The sequence below is a fragment of the Neodiprion pinetum genome, chromosome 1 (genome assembly GCF_021155775.2).
Source record: "Neodiprion pinetum isolate iyNeoPine1 chromosome 1, iyNeoPine1.2, whole genome shotgun sequence".
Taxonomy (NCBI): Eukaryota; Metazoa; Arthropoda; class Insecta; order Hymenoptera; family Diprionidae; genus Neodiprion; species Neodiprion pinetum.
Genome location: NC_060232.1, coordinates 29,261,327 through 29,278,259, shown reverse-complemented (window position 1 = coordinate 29,278,259; position 16,933 = coordinate 29,261,327). Strand labels below are relative to the sequence as shown.

The 16,933-nt window shown below is 42.9% G+C and overlaps 1 protein-coding gene across 6 annotated transcripts in view; it reads left to right on the top strand.

The window, feature by feature from the left end:
- sano (serrano) overlaps window positions 1-16,933 on the top strand; it is a 109,400-nt gene that overhangs the window by 33,986 nt on the left and 58,481 nt on the right. The window contains exon 2 of one of the 6 annotated variants that reach the window (XM_046615588.2): window positions 5,831-5,879. The exons of 4 other annotated variants lie outside the window; for them this stretch is intronic. The gene's annotated coding sequence lies outside the window, so the exon portion shown is untranslated. Of the gene's footprint in view, window positions 1-5,830; window positions 5,898-16,933 lie in introns of those variants that run through there. One more of the 6 variants, XM_069136960.1, reaches the window with a different exon arrangement.

Sequence of the window (16,933 nt, the reverse complement as noted above, 5' to 3'; positions counted from 1 at the left end):
CGTAACGATTCCTCCGCGGGTCTTGTTTTAATTTAAAAATGATCGCCGCGTGGCGTGAAAATTTAATCACGATTCGATTCAATGTAAGGGTATATAAGTATATAGCCGATAAATATCCGGCTGCAAGTGTAATAATACCTTGGAAAGTATACACCGTCAATTCAAATTACGAGAACGATCGGTCAGAATTACATCCTGCGCTGTTACATGTGTGTAAAGAGAAAAATATCTCGAGAACTCGAACTAATTCATGAATATATAACAATAATTTACTAGCATGCGCAATCCACATGAGAGGCCCCGAGAGATCCCGAGATCCCGATCGTTGTTCGTACGCGGATTCTTGAAATTACTACGTATAGTACTGGATCACGTATTACAATTATCTGCGCGGGATCAGATTCTGAGAGCGTGAATAATAAACGTTGTTTATTCGTCGCTCGATCAGAAAAGTGGTTTTAGTTGTAAACGGGCATGCTCGTGTATCAAACACGAAAATTGTTTCGAGAATTGATTCGATTGAACGCGGAGAGCCTCGAGGGTATCGATAAGTGCGCGACACTGGCGCCAGGCTGTTGAGATCGTTCGGGATGCGTGTAATCCGTAATTTATCGAAGAATACGGTTACCGATCGTTTCTCGGGCGAAACGACCGCGAATAATCGGGACGCGAGCCCCTCTATATTATATCCTACCTAAACGCGTGAATCCACGTACAAACTACATCGGTATTTGCCTTGGAGTGTGTTTCCGTGCGCTCCAGCAGCACCAGCAGCCTCTATCGCTACGCGAGCTCGCGGTAATGATCGTTATTACTTAACAGGTCTCAGACCCAGCAGCCAGCAACCACCACCACCACCACCACCGGCATCGGCCAGGAGAACGAACTCGTGACCAATTTTACTCTCTCCACACTTCTTCTCATCCATTTCTAGTACCTACGGTACAGCGTGTCTAGACCACACATATCTAGGTCCCTCCACTACTGCCTCCTCTCGGTGTAACACACTTATCCTCTGGACTGTCGGGACCGTCGATTTTATGACCACATTTCAGCAAGTGCGAGGAACGGCAGCCATACGTGTGTTAATTAAAGTCAGATTTAAACTTGGGCATGAAGAGTGGTGTTGATAATTTGAATTCACTTGATACCTTGTCTTATATCATCATACGACGTCTCGAGGTCAAATTGTTTTTTAATTTAAAAAACATTTAATCCCTGAACAATGTCTAGGGATACGATGATTTTTTATAACTCATGCCTTTGAATTCCTGAAGTACCTTGTCATCTTGCTCACTGAAATGTCAAAGGTAATCTATTGGGAAACAGACCTTGCATGCTTGTCACGCAGTTATCCCTGGATGTAGTACGTGGGGCCGAATTTGCAGTGTCATCGAGGATGAAAGAATGTCAACTTCCACCGGCACGGAAGAAGAGCCCCTTACCCATCCAATTTCATTGTCATAGTAAAAAAATAGGGAAGTATTATACGAGCGTGTAACGATCATGTGGAGTTCGTCTGCGTCGACGGAAGTGGGTCACGTTGAGTGGTAGACGCTAGAACGTGGTTCACTTTTCGCACGGATCTGATAGAGCGAGTACAGGGAGAAAGTAATTGGCAACATGGCGATACTTCCGCTACGTGAAATTCAAGGTTGCGCTTCCATGCAACCGTCACGGTAGAGAATTTTTATTACCCTCGTGGTAATTCGGACAAGCAAACACGTGAGCTTGAAGCTCTGTACACGCTATTATTTATGGAGTTTACTTTTGTTCGACCATACCGTTTTCATCTGAAAGCATCACGCTTTTAGCTCGACCCACATAGGCGTTTTGAACCGCTATATTAGACGGTGAATGGAAAATTGCCTGGGAAAAGATTCAAACTCTTTTTCATTAAATGTAGGAGAATGGCAGGCCGAATCATTTGGAGAGGAATTTCTGAACGGTTAATTGCAGTTAACAAATCATCGGGAAGTACTTTCACTCTCTTACACTCGATTATGAAATTTTTCGAAAAGAACTTATCATAGAAAATCCGAATGGGGAAAAATTTCTGCAATTCTTCACGTGTGCGTGAATTAGTAGAGTATTTAAGAAGAATTCGGTAACATTTTTTCATAACCGCTAATAATGTTAATTGCAAAAGTGATACGTGTTACGTGCATAGTCTCACTTCACACTCCCCATATTCGTACTTTGACTTTTACCCCTCCAACCTAAGAGACTCTTCATTTCGTTACACTTGAGAATTTTTCGCACATCCTGTGAACACATTACTATCTTCTCTTATTCCCAGAACGCTGATCCTCCACTCCACATTCTGCACTGACGCTCCTCTCTACTCATCACGTCGTCACCAAGTTTGAAATAAACAATAGACATCGAACGGGTATTCTATTAATCAAACTCTACTTTCATTCAAGTGTCAACTTTTTTCAACTTCCCGGTTATTCTTAATCTCAGGATCGATACGTATATAATCGAATTTTGCGGTTTTCATTCCATGCAGTGTAGTTAGTTATTATCTTTATTTATCTTATATTATTAGTTATTATCATGGGTGACGTCATACGGTATCTTTATGGTCAGCCTATATTGTCTGCTTCAACTTTGTTCCGATAATGAAAAAAGATGCGCTCAAGTTATTCTTCCCTAAGCTACTAAAATATGATATTTTCCTGTTTGTAAATAATTGTAACCCAGCAGATTTTTAAGCCTGTTGATTTGTACGGTTTAAACCTCGTATTTTAAAATCATTAGACCATAAAATGCGAAGCTTTACCGACCCTGACTTAGAAGAAACATCGTGCCCTTGAATACTGGGATAAAAACTGCATCCGTTGAGAAAATTTTGTAATACAGCTTCATAAGGTTTTAGGTTATTGGGTACTTGATTTACAGGAAAGTGAGTGAACCGTCTCGGCGACGGCTTTGTGCGTTTCGGGTCGCCGGGTAATGGGGTTCAGTTATCCGGTCTAGTTGTGCGGAACTTGTGTTTCAGGAAAAGTAATCGGTCAAATACGGTATCGGAAAGATGGAATCGAATTGCGAAGTCAGAAGGCACGCTCATGCGTGCTCCACGGTGTACGTGAGAGGCAACGCGAACCGGAAAGGAAGGGTTGGAATAATGGGCGTTGTCATTCACGTTGGCTTGCTCGGATTTCTTTTCACTCTGATCGATTTATCGGTCGATTCATGATTGGATCGACGTTCCGATCGATAAAAAACCTCATGCATGTTACAAAGTCTGCGCTCCGACGCGACGTCAGGGTCGGAGATTGAGGACCTCCCGTTGGGCGAACCACTCAAATGTATCGTATATGGGAGCAGAAAGAGTCGTTGTAATCGGGTTCGGGTTATGCCGATCGGAATTTAACGGCCGTGTAGGCGACAGTGAAAGCAGCGCTTACTTAATACCTACATCACCGTACAGCAAAAAGTCACCAACCATACAAACAACAAAGGCTGCAGGCCGGCTCTCAGCCGCGCCATGGCTGCGACTCGATCCGGACCAGTCAAGTTCTGACCTCAAACACATTACGTTTAAGATAGGAATAATCGATAACAATCGAAAGTTGTTTTCCTCGAGGAAATCAAATATAGTAGCCAAGTTTGGTCCGGCGTTGTCCGAACAATGAAGTAACATTTCACGTTGTATCAGTGTGCTTGTTTGATCTACCAAATTGAATTGCTACCTAGTGACTTGGGCGGTGTTGATGCGATGATACATTGAAAACTTCAAGGTGCATCCGCTCAGCCTTGACATTAGTACAGTTTGAAGAATTTCTTTCTCTACCTACGCATCGTTGCGTAATGTGAAACTAGACGTTTCACATATTATACGCTTAAAGGTTAGCCGAGTTTTGAGGATTTGAAGGATGGTAATTGTATCACCAGCATGATCCTGAGATACGAAGGGCAGGCGAATACGCACTCAACGAGCGTCGAGTCGGGACGAGTCCGGTAGCAAAAAAATTTTCACAAACTTGATCTTATAACTGAAGAGGCTCGCCGTGGAACGCGATTGAAAAGAACAAGTGACAAACGTAAATACTTCTCTCTTAGCAGGGAGGAGAGATGAGTTGGTTGGTAGCCAGCCATCCAGCCAGCCAGGCAAGCCAGCCCAGCCAGCCTTAAGGTTCGTTCATAACTTACGAAGGCTGATCATCGTCCGAGTCGACGTGGCTCTCAGCGGGGACCAACCAGGCCCAAGAGAGACCCGGAGTCCCGGACCCGTAACACTGGTCCAGCTATGAGGCTGAGTAGCCTGACGGTCGCCCCATGTATGGCAGCTTGTTTTATACGGTTGGCGTTGCATCTCGATGCACGCTGAAGCAGGGGCCAGTTCGCAGCCAGTCGACTGCACTTGGTACCAAACACGCGATCCAGAGGCTCGTTTCGATATCTCAAAGCTTCGTCGGTTCTAATAATTTTCCATGTCAGAACGACGTGTCCCTATCCGGGTTTCGTACGTATGTCCGTGCATACAATGCTCCTTGGCGAGTCATCGCACGATACGTCACGGGGGGTTCTTCTTACTCTCGTTGCGCTCCTCGGCGCGTTGAGACGAAAATACGCGGCATCCTTTCGTCTATGCTGCAGGCGCCAGGAGGAGTAAACTGCATTTTGTTCCCTCTCGGTAGTCTGTACCGCATGCAGTCGCTCAGCCTTGTTCAAATCACGTTACCCCGAGCTGGTCAGTTTGAAAGTAGAAAATTCCAGACGGACTGCGTTACTTTGTCCTTGTGGGCTTGGCGCGTTTCCAGTCTCCTCCGCGTCCACAAAAATGCATTACTTTCCACGTAAGCAATCATGACTGCTCGTTCTCTCTCGTAAATTTAAAAACTCTAGCCTCTTCGCAGCATCACCGGCAGTAGCACTCTCTCTCTCCCTCGCATAGCGCCGTTGACGTTTATATCACTACCATAAACCATTCGGTATGCAAGCTCGACAGCTGACAGCCACGGCTTTATACCATTATAATTAGGATGTGCCAGTTGGTATGACTGTTGGAACTTGCAGCTTCTGTCTAGCTGGGTTTCCTTGTTAGTTGCGTACCGCTAGGTTTATGACTGAAACTCAATCAGAGGCGAGATACTCTCTTCTTACACACCTTTGAAAGTCCTTTCGACGATTTCTCTCTCATTCTCTGCCTCGACGCAGGGGCTTCTACTTTGGCATGCCTGGATTTGCCAGTAATGGCATTCCTCTACGAGGTCCAGGTCCGCACCCTGACCTTACCGGCCATATCAGGCTGCTCCCGGCCGTCGTTCGGTTTTTTTCATACTCGTTATGTCCTTAGTTTGTCACTCTTTGGCGCGTAAGCCGCATACCTGATACCGTAATTGTTATACGGGACAGATGAAACACCCTGCCAAGAAAACCTACGTGTGGAATACGCGGCTGACAGTGAACCGATTCAACCTTTAATACGTTCTGTCAGTCCGTATCTTTCCTACACTCGACGAAGGTGAAGGTGAAAATAAGTACAGTGACAAGAGTTTCAGAGATCGATCATTGTTACTGCTACACGACGCGCGATTAACTTTCATCGGTTATTCCATTATCATTCAAATAATCATTCCAATACTCGAGATATTCGTATTACACAAGCATAAAATAACTCGGTTTGTTACAGCGCACAGTACGTGACGCATCGCGTTGGCCTTAATTGATCAAGGCATTCGACTCCGTGGTACAAAAAATATTTCAAAGTCTCTTTACAGGCTTATTGTTAGTTAATGATGATAACCCAGTAATAACGATTTGCGATACAGTAATATTACGTGTCCCTGGCTACATATAACGTGTGTTTCTCTTTTTGCAGGTAAGCAGAACTGCTCGAACTTTTTGGGTCCACCTATACAATGTCGAAGGTGAGGCGAGGGCTATGCGTGAGTAGAAATCGAATAAACACTCCGTCGAATGTTTCACGTCATTCCTTTAAAGCGTAACGAATTTTTACAGCGTGACCTAAGACCGCCGAACGATTTTGTTCATATTCTATTCCCGGACTATCGAAACGATGCGATCGGAATTTGGTGCTTCTCATTCCGTAACTCTTCGTGTATAGGATATGTACCTGTCCAACTTCAGCAGCTACGGGATGAGCTATAGATCTCTCGTGTAGATATTCCTCGTTAACTCAACAAATAAATCATTATTCCCGGCTACCGTACACCCGCGGGTTCGATCAGTGCAGAATGTACTGCGAATCTAGCCGCGGTTACGTATCGCAATACGCGTAGAACCAAACGGAGGAAGAGGGTGAACCGTTCAAGGTGAAGCGGCAAATAGGCTCCGCAGTGATTATTAATCGAGCCAAGGTTTTTCATCGTGTCTTGTTCTCTCTCTCTCTCTCTCTCTCTCCCTCTTTCACTTACATCTTGCTTCGGGTTATGCAATAAATAATCACACTTGCAATTAAAATAATTCTTAACAATCCATCATAGAGTAAATGATAAAAATCTTTCCACCTAGGGATATATGTAAGTGTAACGAACCTTGAACCAGTCGTCAGTAAGGGTTGCCAACGCGCCTGCGGTTCAGAAAACTTTGAAACCTTGAATCCTGCGACAAGTAAAATCCATCGGCAAGCCTCTCGGCGTTTTTTCTTACCTGATACTTCTTCACCTGATCGAGGAGTTGGAGTCTCGAAGGACGAGCGAGATCGCGTCATCTTCGGCGCTAGTTACTCTGGCGAAAGAGATGGTCCACGTGGCATTGGACGAAACGTGTTTGCTTCACTATCTCGCATAAATATAATCGTCATCCTTGTTCTATGCGTATACACCTAAGCATCCTCGGCAGTGACGTCACGGCGACAGGACCGACAAGGATGCGACCGAGTTCAATAGCGGAGTGAATTATTTGCGGTGCTGTATTGTCGGCTCGCATTGCAGACTGCAGTCAACCCTCTGCCCGCGTACGTATTCCAATTCACCCGGAAATGAAAGGACTCGTCGTGACGTCGTCGCACGGCTCGGTGCAAAATCAATAATGAGCGATTTTTCACCCGTATTAATGCGTCAGCGGCCTCGAACATGTACAAGCCACGATTTGAATGTACCCCTTGACCTTCCAAAATCCGCAATGATGATCATTCAGGCATAATTTATACATGTATTCCGCGAAATAATTATTTTGCAAGATTAACCCGACGCGACGCTTACAGCTTTGCTCAGCAATACGACAAAACCGAGTTTTAATTGCTCAATGAAGTACGCTGACGGTGCACAGATCCTCATTGCGACTCTTCGGTATGTCATGGCAATAATTGCAACTTGGCTTGTTTTGAGAAATCTGACCTGATTACTCGCGATTCGTTATACATACATATGTATATATAATTATATGAGAGCTTAAGAGCGTTGTTTATTTTAAACTTGCATGCGTGTGCTCGTTAAAACAAGATTGTACACACACTTGCTTGTGGACGTAGTTTTTTTAGACTATCTGTTGAAGGATCCGGCGGGTTATACGAGAGAAATCTGGATTCACAGAATATTTACGGCACAGTTAAAACGTTGAGATGTTTGGTGAGAATCTTGCGCTGAAATATTTGATTTAAAGGCACACTGGATGTAGAGGCTGGTAACCGAACTACTCTGGCCGTAGCTCGAACATTGATAATTATAATCCAACGTCGTCAACTTTTTACCGTTTCTGTTATATTTGCTATTTATTTTCATCCGTATTTTTCTTCTCTTCATTCATTTTTGTATACGGAAAATAGAGTATATACATACATATACATATATATGGGTATATTTTTTTTCCAGCATAAAACGTTTGAAGCGTGTAACATTGGTATAATTGCGGCTGAGGTCCGCCTTCGTTTTTGCTCAATGAGATCATCTTCGTTGCTCTTTCTGTCGTATTTCTTTCGTCCATTTTCTATTTCTTTTTGCTTTCTGTCCACCTTCACCAACTGATTTTTTTTTTAGGACCGCGTTATCGATGCGATCAATTATAGAAATCATACATACATACATGCGTACATACATTCATACATACATACTTGTATTGTGATGTCATAGTTATAACTAAGCAAAAACTTTTGTTCGTACCCTATACAGTTTTGGTCAAATATCGGATCACCCGCTCAATATTACGTGTGGTTAATTAAGGCGAAACAAGCATTGTCAATTCAAGAATGAGGGAGATATCGCGGACAAAAAATCAATCAATAATGTTAAACTTAAGTGCTCCGAGTGCAGAGCGAGTTAATTATTTTAAATCACTTCCCGCGACGCTATATATATATATATATATGTGTGTGTGTGTGTGTGTATGCATGAGCAAAAATTGCAAAGCAAGATTATTTTGAGGGTATTTAAGCTTTTTGCCTCAGACGATCTGATCGCTACAGACCGACGGCTTGTAATAATGCGAGGCCTTGTAGACGATGATGGGTTTTTTTTTTTGGTAAAAAACCGTAAAAATAAGAAAAAATTTCGAGAAATACGAAACGCGTTGAATCGCTCTCGCAGTTCCAACTGTATCTCGAATTTACACGGAGGCATTCTCGTATCGACGGCCATGCACTCAACTTGACCATCGTGCGCGGGTACCTATAATACCAGAGTTACCAGAGAGGTATCACTAGCGATAATCCTTCCGGATTCTGATTGTCGCCTTGTCCGTTTTGTAAACAAAGAAAAGGTTTTAGAGGAGAATGTGCAGGTAAGGTTGCCGAGGTAAAAATACATCGCTTATACGTATGTATGCTAATCGGTTCCGGTAAACGAATAAGGCAACTCACACCCGGCACGTTTCGTTCGGGATTGACACAAAGGTTATGTCAGTTGAGTAAGTGGTACCTACTATTCCCCTTGATATCGGCGTAACGGCTTTAAATAGATATCCGCACAGTCTCGTAAACTTATTTACCTATTTGGAACAGTGCGGAGTCCAACGTTGCACGGACACCTAAGGTAAGTGTATCAGTTATTTGCACGTTTAGACCCAATTATTGATCCTTTTATTTTAGAAAATTACAAATTCACGGCACAAATGGTGAATTTCTCGATGGCTACAACCAATCGCTAGATGATTGGACACTACAAATTAATTTTTTGGTCATTTTAGAACTAAGGATCAAACGAATCATTAATTGGGACAGGGTGAATAACTGGTACACTTATCTTGGTTTTGCCTTGCTTTTGTTACTTTTTGTGTTTTTCCCCCGAGATGGGGGCGAGCTTACGCTTTGTCAATTTATTCGAATTTCTTAAGTTTCTAATTTACATTGATCAGTCGTCGCGACCAGCATCCTATGTTTACGAATACCTATAAAAATCTTTCGAAAACATCGAAATATCGGATCGCTTTCTTTTCTCGGATCCGTTTGATGTGCGTGTATATTTTTTCCTGTTTCGTTAGTTTATTTGTTTATTCATTTTTAATTTTTGCCATATATTTACCTATCGTGAACCGTTTCGCCGATTTCATTCTGATTATGAGGTTGTTTTTGAACAAGTCGTCTTTCTCGTGAAACTGGCTTGGCTTTCTAACAAGATTGCGGAAATGCATAATGTATACGTACATAATAAAACTTTCAAAATATATACGATGGGAAGGTTTTCTTATCTGGCTCTTTTTTTTTCGCATATAATGGCATCGATTTTGCCAGATTTTTTTACTTTTTTTTTTTTTTTTATCAACCAGGCACTCGAGTCGGTCAAAACTGTGTTTATTCGTGAATCAAATTTTAGGTTTTCAATTTGTTTTAACAAGCTCAAGATCGAACGATAAATAGGCGCTATCTGATATATCCTCTACCGTTTTCTTTTTTATATTATGGCTCTTATTATATGACGTGTCGCCTTGCTGGAGCAGCCAGGTCAGAGAGAAAAAATAACAAACAAATAAACATATAAATGAATAAATAAAATAAAAATAAAAATACGAGATCTAGTCGATGTTCGCGCATAGATGTGGACAGGCGACCAAAGCTGTGCCGCCCGGATGAATAAAACTGGATTTTAACGGTCCCCTCGAGTCGCTGAAGCCACCGCTACTAACCTCAAACCTAATTTGTATTCCTCGGCCAAGCACCGGTTAGGGAGAAATCGAAAATGTCAGTGCGCGCTGAACTTGGCCGCGAAGCCTACATCGCGTTTTGAGGCCTCGGCTTGACCGGTCTTCGAATGACTCTTGGCATTGCCTCGCCGTGCAGCATCGCGTCGTTTCAATGTGCAGCCGATTTTTCGTCGACCGGTTTTTACTTACATCTTTCTTTCTTTATCCCCTCCTTATTCGGCCGACACTTAATTGTCGAATTAATTTATTTCGACCAGGTTCTTTCTCGCTAATTGTCTACCCTACCTGCAACGTCAAACGGTAATTAAGATTTACTGTGCCAAAGCGATCGCTTTCGTCGAGTGAAACTTTACGCGGGATTTTACAAGCTCGTCCCGTTTTCAGCATCTTACTGGGAATCGGGCTCGATTTCAAATCGATATGAGACCCGCAATTTTCTGTTGTTTGTCTCTTACTATCATTCTTTATACAAATTTTGATTTAAAAAAAGAACTCAGCTTCTGAAAAGAAGCACATCTCTTGCGAATGGTAGATCATGAATGCCCGCGCAGTTTCCGAAACGAATTTGAATACATTGAATTGGTGACTCCGTACAATTGCCTGTACGAAAGTTTTGCCGGACGGGCACGTGTTGAACTTTGCTTTCAGCAAACCGCATTATCTAAACTGTAATTGTAAAATAAATGTAGTCTCGTTTCGTATATATTAGCGAATCCAGAATTTCAAATCCTGTTGAAAAAGCTTTGCTATGCGAGTGTAACAAAGTTGTTGTAAAATGATTGAGCAATTTCCGAGGCTGCGGTAATATAATTACGGAGCTCCACAGTCGCGTCGCGTAACGAGAGGCTAGAAAAATGAGCGGAAATCGCTCTATTAGTTTTAATATACCGCAAAATGGCGGAATGACACTTTCTTAGTGGCTTATTTGCGATCCGTATCCGTTAGCCCTCGACAACGCTGCGCGGGGCTCGCGTGTATCTTTATGACTCGACGAATAGTCTTTAAGCCCTTATCTTCCTCGGGGATCTTAATATGTCAGCGTGGCGTGGAAGGAGGAAGAAAGGTGCCCTGGACGTAGTTCCCAACCAGGAGTCGTCGCAGCAGGGTACGCAAAGCGACGCTGCAAGCGTCGTTGACGTTGATTTTTTTCCCTATAACCGAGATATAATTCCACCGGTTCCTTGTCCCTCCCTTTCTCTCTCTCTCTCTCTCTCTCTCTCTCTCTTTCTCTCTGTTTCGCCGGTTATCTTTTAGCCTGTTCTTCCACCGAGTCCGACGGGCCAACGCTTGGACGTCTAACGCTGGCTGCAGAGATCTCGATGTTTCATCTCCGGCAAAACGTGACTCTGTGCATCGCACTGTCCGCTCGAATCTGATACCGCCATTCCCAGACAGAGATACTCTAAGAATGATTCGGACATTCATAACGAGCGGTGGAATGGAATGGTAACGATGCCACGGAAGCTCTTTCCTGCATCTTAACCTCCAGTCACGACGCTCGAGCAACACCTTTGGATCCAATTATGTCAACTATTATCAGCTCACTTAATCGTGACAATTGTTCTATTATTCACGATCCTCTTCGCTCTCTCCATGCTTATATATGCATATATTAAAGTCGAGGACGAGTAAATTCGAACCTTTCGCCCGAATGGAAAAGCCTGGTCTTTGCATCTGCAGGTGACTAACTGTTACACGAAAGAAACAGCGGTTTTATACATCTCCGATGAATATCGATTGTGAATGCAACCGATGCGCGTCTGGCAGTAAGTGAAAGAATTCTTTTCACCGTGCTTGAGGATTATCTGCTTGGTTTATGTTATGCCTGAAGATTTTTTCCAATCATTCAAAAAGATCCGGTTTTCCGATAATCATAATCAAAATCTTGTTTTAGTATACATGTAGTTATATATGCATTGGCATCAACGACGAATGTATAGATTTTTTCTTCTTCTTCCTCTTCCTTCTTACCGTTATTTCTCAACTGGCCTTACAAATTTCACACATACAAACACTAGCTCGAGAAAACTCGTCGAAGATAACTGTCAATTCGAACAATTTGACCTATTTACTAGAATATTTCCAGGTTAATAGGGCCACTTGTTTTTATTTTTTCATTTCTCTTTTTTTTCTCTTATCATTCATGGTCGTCGAAAAGACTCGAGTGTCTTGTGTCGGGTGTAGATTGTCTCCGGCAACAAACATATTGGGCAATACTATTGCGCGTGGCTAATCGGTTTCTATACTACTATGGGACGATTTAGATTTGTAGTTTAAAGGACTCTGTGGTCAATAAATTATAAGGGATTTAATCAGTTTCGCGGTAAACTCGGTCGACTGAATTTTAACGTTTCGACACCATTACCCCATTACATTTATATAGATCGAGGAAATTATACGAGTACAATCACAGAGTATAGAACTGTTTGGTAAAGTTTCACCGCAAGCTCCTTTAAACCGATGAACGGGCAAAAGGTGTGCCAAATCAGGTGATGCGTTTTTCGTAATTTTATGGCTACCCTGCGAGCAGCTTTAACGAAGCACGTGTCAAAAGTTGGTGAATGAAATAAATTTAAAAAAAAAACACAAAACGTGCCGCTCCGTTTGGAACAGCAATAAGCTTCCGGGTGTTTGCTAGTCCAGGAGCCAACAATGGATGCGAGGCATTGCCCTGTTTACAGAAGTGCGCAAACGCAGGCAGGTAATGTAAGGTTCCATTGTGGACACCCAGCTGTGTTCTAGCTAATGGATTATTTAACTTTCATCACTCGTCTCCTGGCTTATCAAGCTGATCACTGCGGTGCGCCGGCTACAAATATCCACGTAGAGAAAAAAGAATATACCTACGGTGTTGTACAAAGAAAGCTCGTGTACGTTATACATCATGCGTATTGTAACTATCGATCATACATGTATATTGTATGCATGCATGTGTGTGTGTGTATGTTCGTCTACTCGCTACATAGAGGCGGAAGAAAAATCGTGATAAGAAATATAAGGCAACTGAGAGGAAACCGGCGTGCGGCGTTTGTACACCATGTAACATCCTCATGCCCATGTACAAATGGTAAATAATGTGAATACCTGCGTACGCGTTGTATATGTATAGCCACATGTATACATCCGTATGCAATTATACGTATTGTAGGCGTTGGTGGCTCTTGAGGTCGTCGCCTTTACCGGGTGTCAAGTTCATTGTTCAATCTTATAGACGTCTAGGAAAGCTTGCTCACGCACCGTTCGTAAGCCGTAAACTCGCATTTCTAGCGGCTCTCGGTGTTTCAAAGGATTGCGCAAGTTCCCGTAATAGCCCGTCAAATCCCACGTGAAACCAACGCTAAGCGACACGCCGTCTCTTCTAATAGTTAAACAATAAACAAACGGTTGTCGATTAGTCAAGCTCTATAGTCGCTTACGGGGAGGTTTGTATAGCTTACACGTTAGACACGTGTATTTCACTTGCCAATGAGGAACTGTAGCCTTTTGTACGTCACTCTGGGTACAGAGATGCACGGTGCAACTTACATCCGTATCCTTAAGCGTAGATGACATCGAGGGTGTATTTGTAATGCTCAAATTCGTTTTGCTACGGGCTTGGTGCGATTGTTTTTATTCTAATACAATAATGTTTGTATATATATCCGCGATGAAAAACCTCCGGTCAATAACCTGAGCAGGGAAGAGGGAGAAATGGGGGGGTGATGAAACAGTACGAAGATAGAAGAAAGAAAACAATGGCTGTGAGAAAAAAATTTAATTAAGAATAGTTGAAAATAGATCGATCGTAGAGATAGCATCGTAAGTACGTACGTATCTAGGCAGGTTACATAGCGTTGATAATCAGTAAAAACGCGATAAAATTCAGTATAATTGAAGTCTGGCCGAGTATAAGTTATCGTGTATGACGATGTGTTATTCTTAAATTTAGCCATGTTTTTATATCTATGTCTTGAAATCGCCCATTTAATACATACTTGTGATTATACAATTATTGGGTAATATAAAATGTACGTTAAGAATAAACAAAAAAACGTTAATTTGTACATAACAATATTCTACCAAATGAATACTGGATAGGTATAGTAAAATTGACACGCAATAGACGGGATTACTTACGGATTTTTGTTCATTACCGATCGTCATTAACTCAATGCTAAATGGTAACATTAGTACCAAGCAGCTTAACTAATTAAAACTCGCCTTTTCTGTAGCTGGTGCACAGACGATATTAATATACGTGATGAGTGTTGGGTTTGCTGCACGAGCAAAGAGTTCAAGGCACACATATTCGTGCCAATGGGGATTTTCTTCTTTTTTTTTTTGTTTTTTCGTTTTGTCCGCTGTGGAATACAGAACGGAGTAAGCGCAGGCAGTTATGCAGTTATAACTGCGCAAGCTATGGTTTGTTAGCGATGAGATATTGCCGGTCGAATCTCATACCTGTACCTACATCGCGTAAATTATGGGTGACTGGTGGATTTGAATTTCGAGGGGTAATGCAATCCCTCTTGAAGCTATCTCGAGAGGTCCGGCTTTGCGAGTACCTACGTGTAGGAGTTTCGTGACTGAGGGCCATAATCGCGAAGACTCGAAACATCCACAGTGTTAAACCCGAGAATTACAAACCGCGTTGCGTCGGTAGAATAATACCAGCCTTCGGCTGATCGAATGAAACTTTGTCGGTGTTAACGTTCGTACGGTTGTGTGTCTCCATTTTTGTATCACGTAATAGGTACACGGTACCATGTATAATACGTATGCTGGGGCGAAAAACTGGGGAAATCGTTAAACTCGACGCGGCAAGAGAGTGAAAATAAAACAGAGTCTGGTATTTTATAAAAGGCAATGCAGGCAGGTATTAAATTACGCCGTAGTCGAAAGTTTGAAATAGTTGTTGGTTTGACATTTTCGTACCGTGCTGTTTGCCGGGTTCGCGTGCGCGTACCAAAAGGTATAAAGAGAGTAATTAACCTTCCAAACGAAACGAAACGAAACGAAACGGCACGACGCGACGCAGACAGAAAGCGGGTATTGTAACATACGTATGCCTCGAAAGGTGTAACTCGTATAAATGTGTGCCCAATAGCCAGGCCTCAGCCTCTTTCGATATTACGGAATTTCGCCGATTCACGAAGCGATCGTTGCACAGCCTCATCGCTTTTCGCCGTATTAAAAAGTGGCCGAGTCCCGAATTACGACGCGGCATCAATTAACGGAGAATCGTTAATTTCCTTGAAGTTTACATGACCTAATACTTTTTCTCACTCATTGCGTCTAAAGTCGTTAGACAGATGTAGGCAATTAGCGATTACTAGTTCAGGATTAGTACGTAACCTACCTTATACTCATCTTCGTCATTCACCGATGGTAATATAATATAATTAACGTTAATGACGTACAGACACGGATGCTTTGTCCATCCCTTTCCAAGAAGAACGATCAGTATTGAACACCAGAGACACAAAAAAAAAAAGAAAAAGTAAAAAAAAAGAAACAAAAATGCTGCCCGAGGTCTGTGGTGCGATATTGCTCAGCCTGCACGCACATCGCTAAAACGCATTGGTTGTATCGACGAGTTTATACCCATTTACCAAGTGGTGGTTCTGCGGTCGCGCCGGACGACTTTAACCGTCCGCATGACGTCACTGGTTTATATGCTCATACCTTCGGCATTTTTCGTCCTCTTCCCCATGCACACCGGTTCGCGGATTCCGACGAAGACCTACCCGCACCTCCAACAACGCACATTCCTCGCAGCACGTTCGTCACGTAGCTCGGCAAAGGTCCTGCCCTTCCTCCCCGCGTCCTCCTCGTCCTCCTCGTCCTCCTCGTCCTCCTCGTCCTCCTCGTCCTCTTCATCCTCCTCATCCTACGCCGTTCGCGGAGTTCATTAGGGTGACAGGCACACCCCTGAGGCCGCACCCCGGTGTCGCGCCCTTCCATTTTCCTACTCCTTCACCCAGCCAAGGCTGCACGGCTTTAGTCCTCGCTTTAGGTTTTCCTCGCGGGTGTTTAGTCGTCGGGATTGCACGAACCTCGATTATCCCTTACAAGCGCGAGGTAATTTACCCAATGTATCGCGTGTAATTGAATTACGGTACAACTTGACAGCCACGACGTTATTGGCTGATCATCCGTCTCGGATCATCACGGTCTAAGCCTGCGATCTACCGCTGTGATACGAACGGAAACTTCTTGCTTCTAAACACAAATGTATGTATATGTGTAATCTATCAAATTGTGAGAACACTGACTCAACTTTTTCTATCGGAAATAATTTAGCAACGTGACGTTGGAACTAAATGAGATGACTTAGAGCTGCTGGTACACAGCACACGTCATTATACTTAATCATCTGGGAATTGGGTAAATCTGTGGACGAAATCGTGCGTGATTGACGAGCAGTGACACACGTTGTTTTTCAATTGACAATCAAATGGGATAGTTTTCGTGTAAAAATTAGATTCATCTTTTATACCATTTCTATCAAAGTGTTGACAGACAGTGTAGGAAGAATAAGAGAGTTTGTAGACACATTCCTATACCAACCATTTAGAAAATCAAAATCCTTTAAGCTGGGTTCTCGGGATTCGACGCATCGGGGTTATTTCACGAAAGACAAAAATAACGTAAAACTCGTTCTGGGTTTTTCCTTCGTGAGTCATTACCGAGTCCGCAGTAGAACGTAGAAGAGGTGCAGGCGTAGCCACCGCGTGATACCGCGTTGAAAGAAATTCACAATTAGATGTGCAAATGGGCCGATTCTAGTTAGCGGTCTCGTTCCATTGACAAATTAAAATTGATTAATTAAACCCGATAGCGTAACGAGCCTGTGGGCGATGCGAGATGTTTGCGCGCTCGGTAAATTGAAATACTTACACCGTTG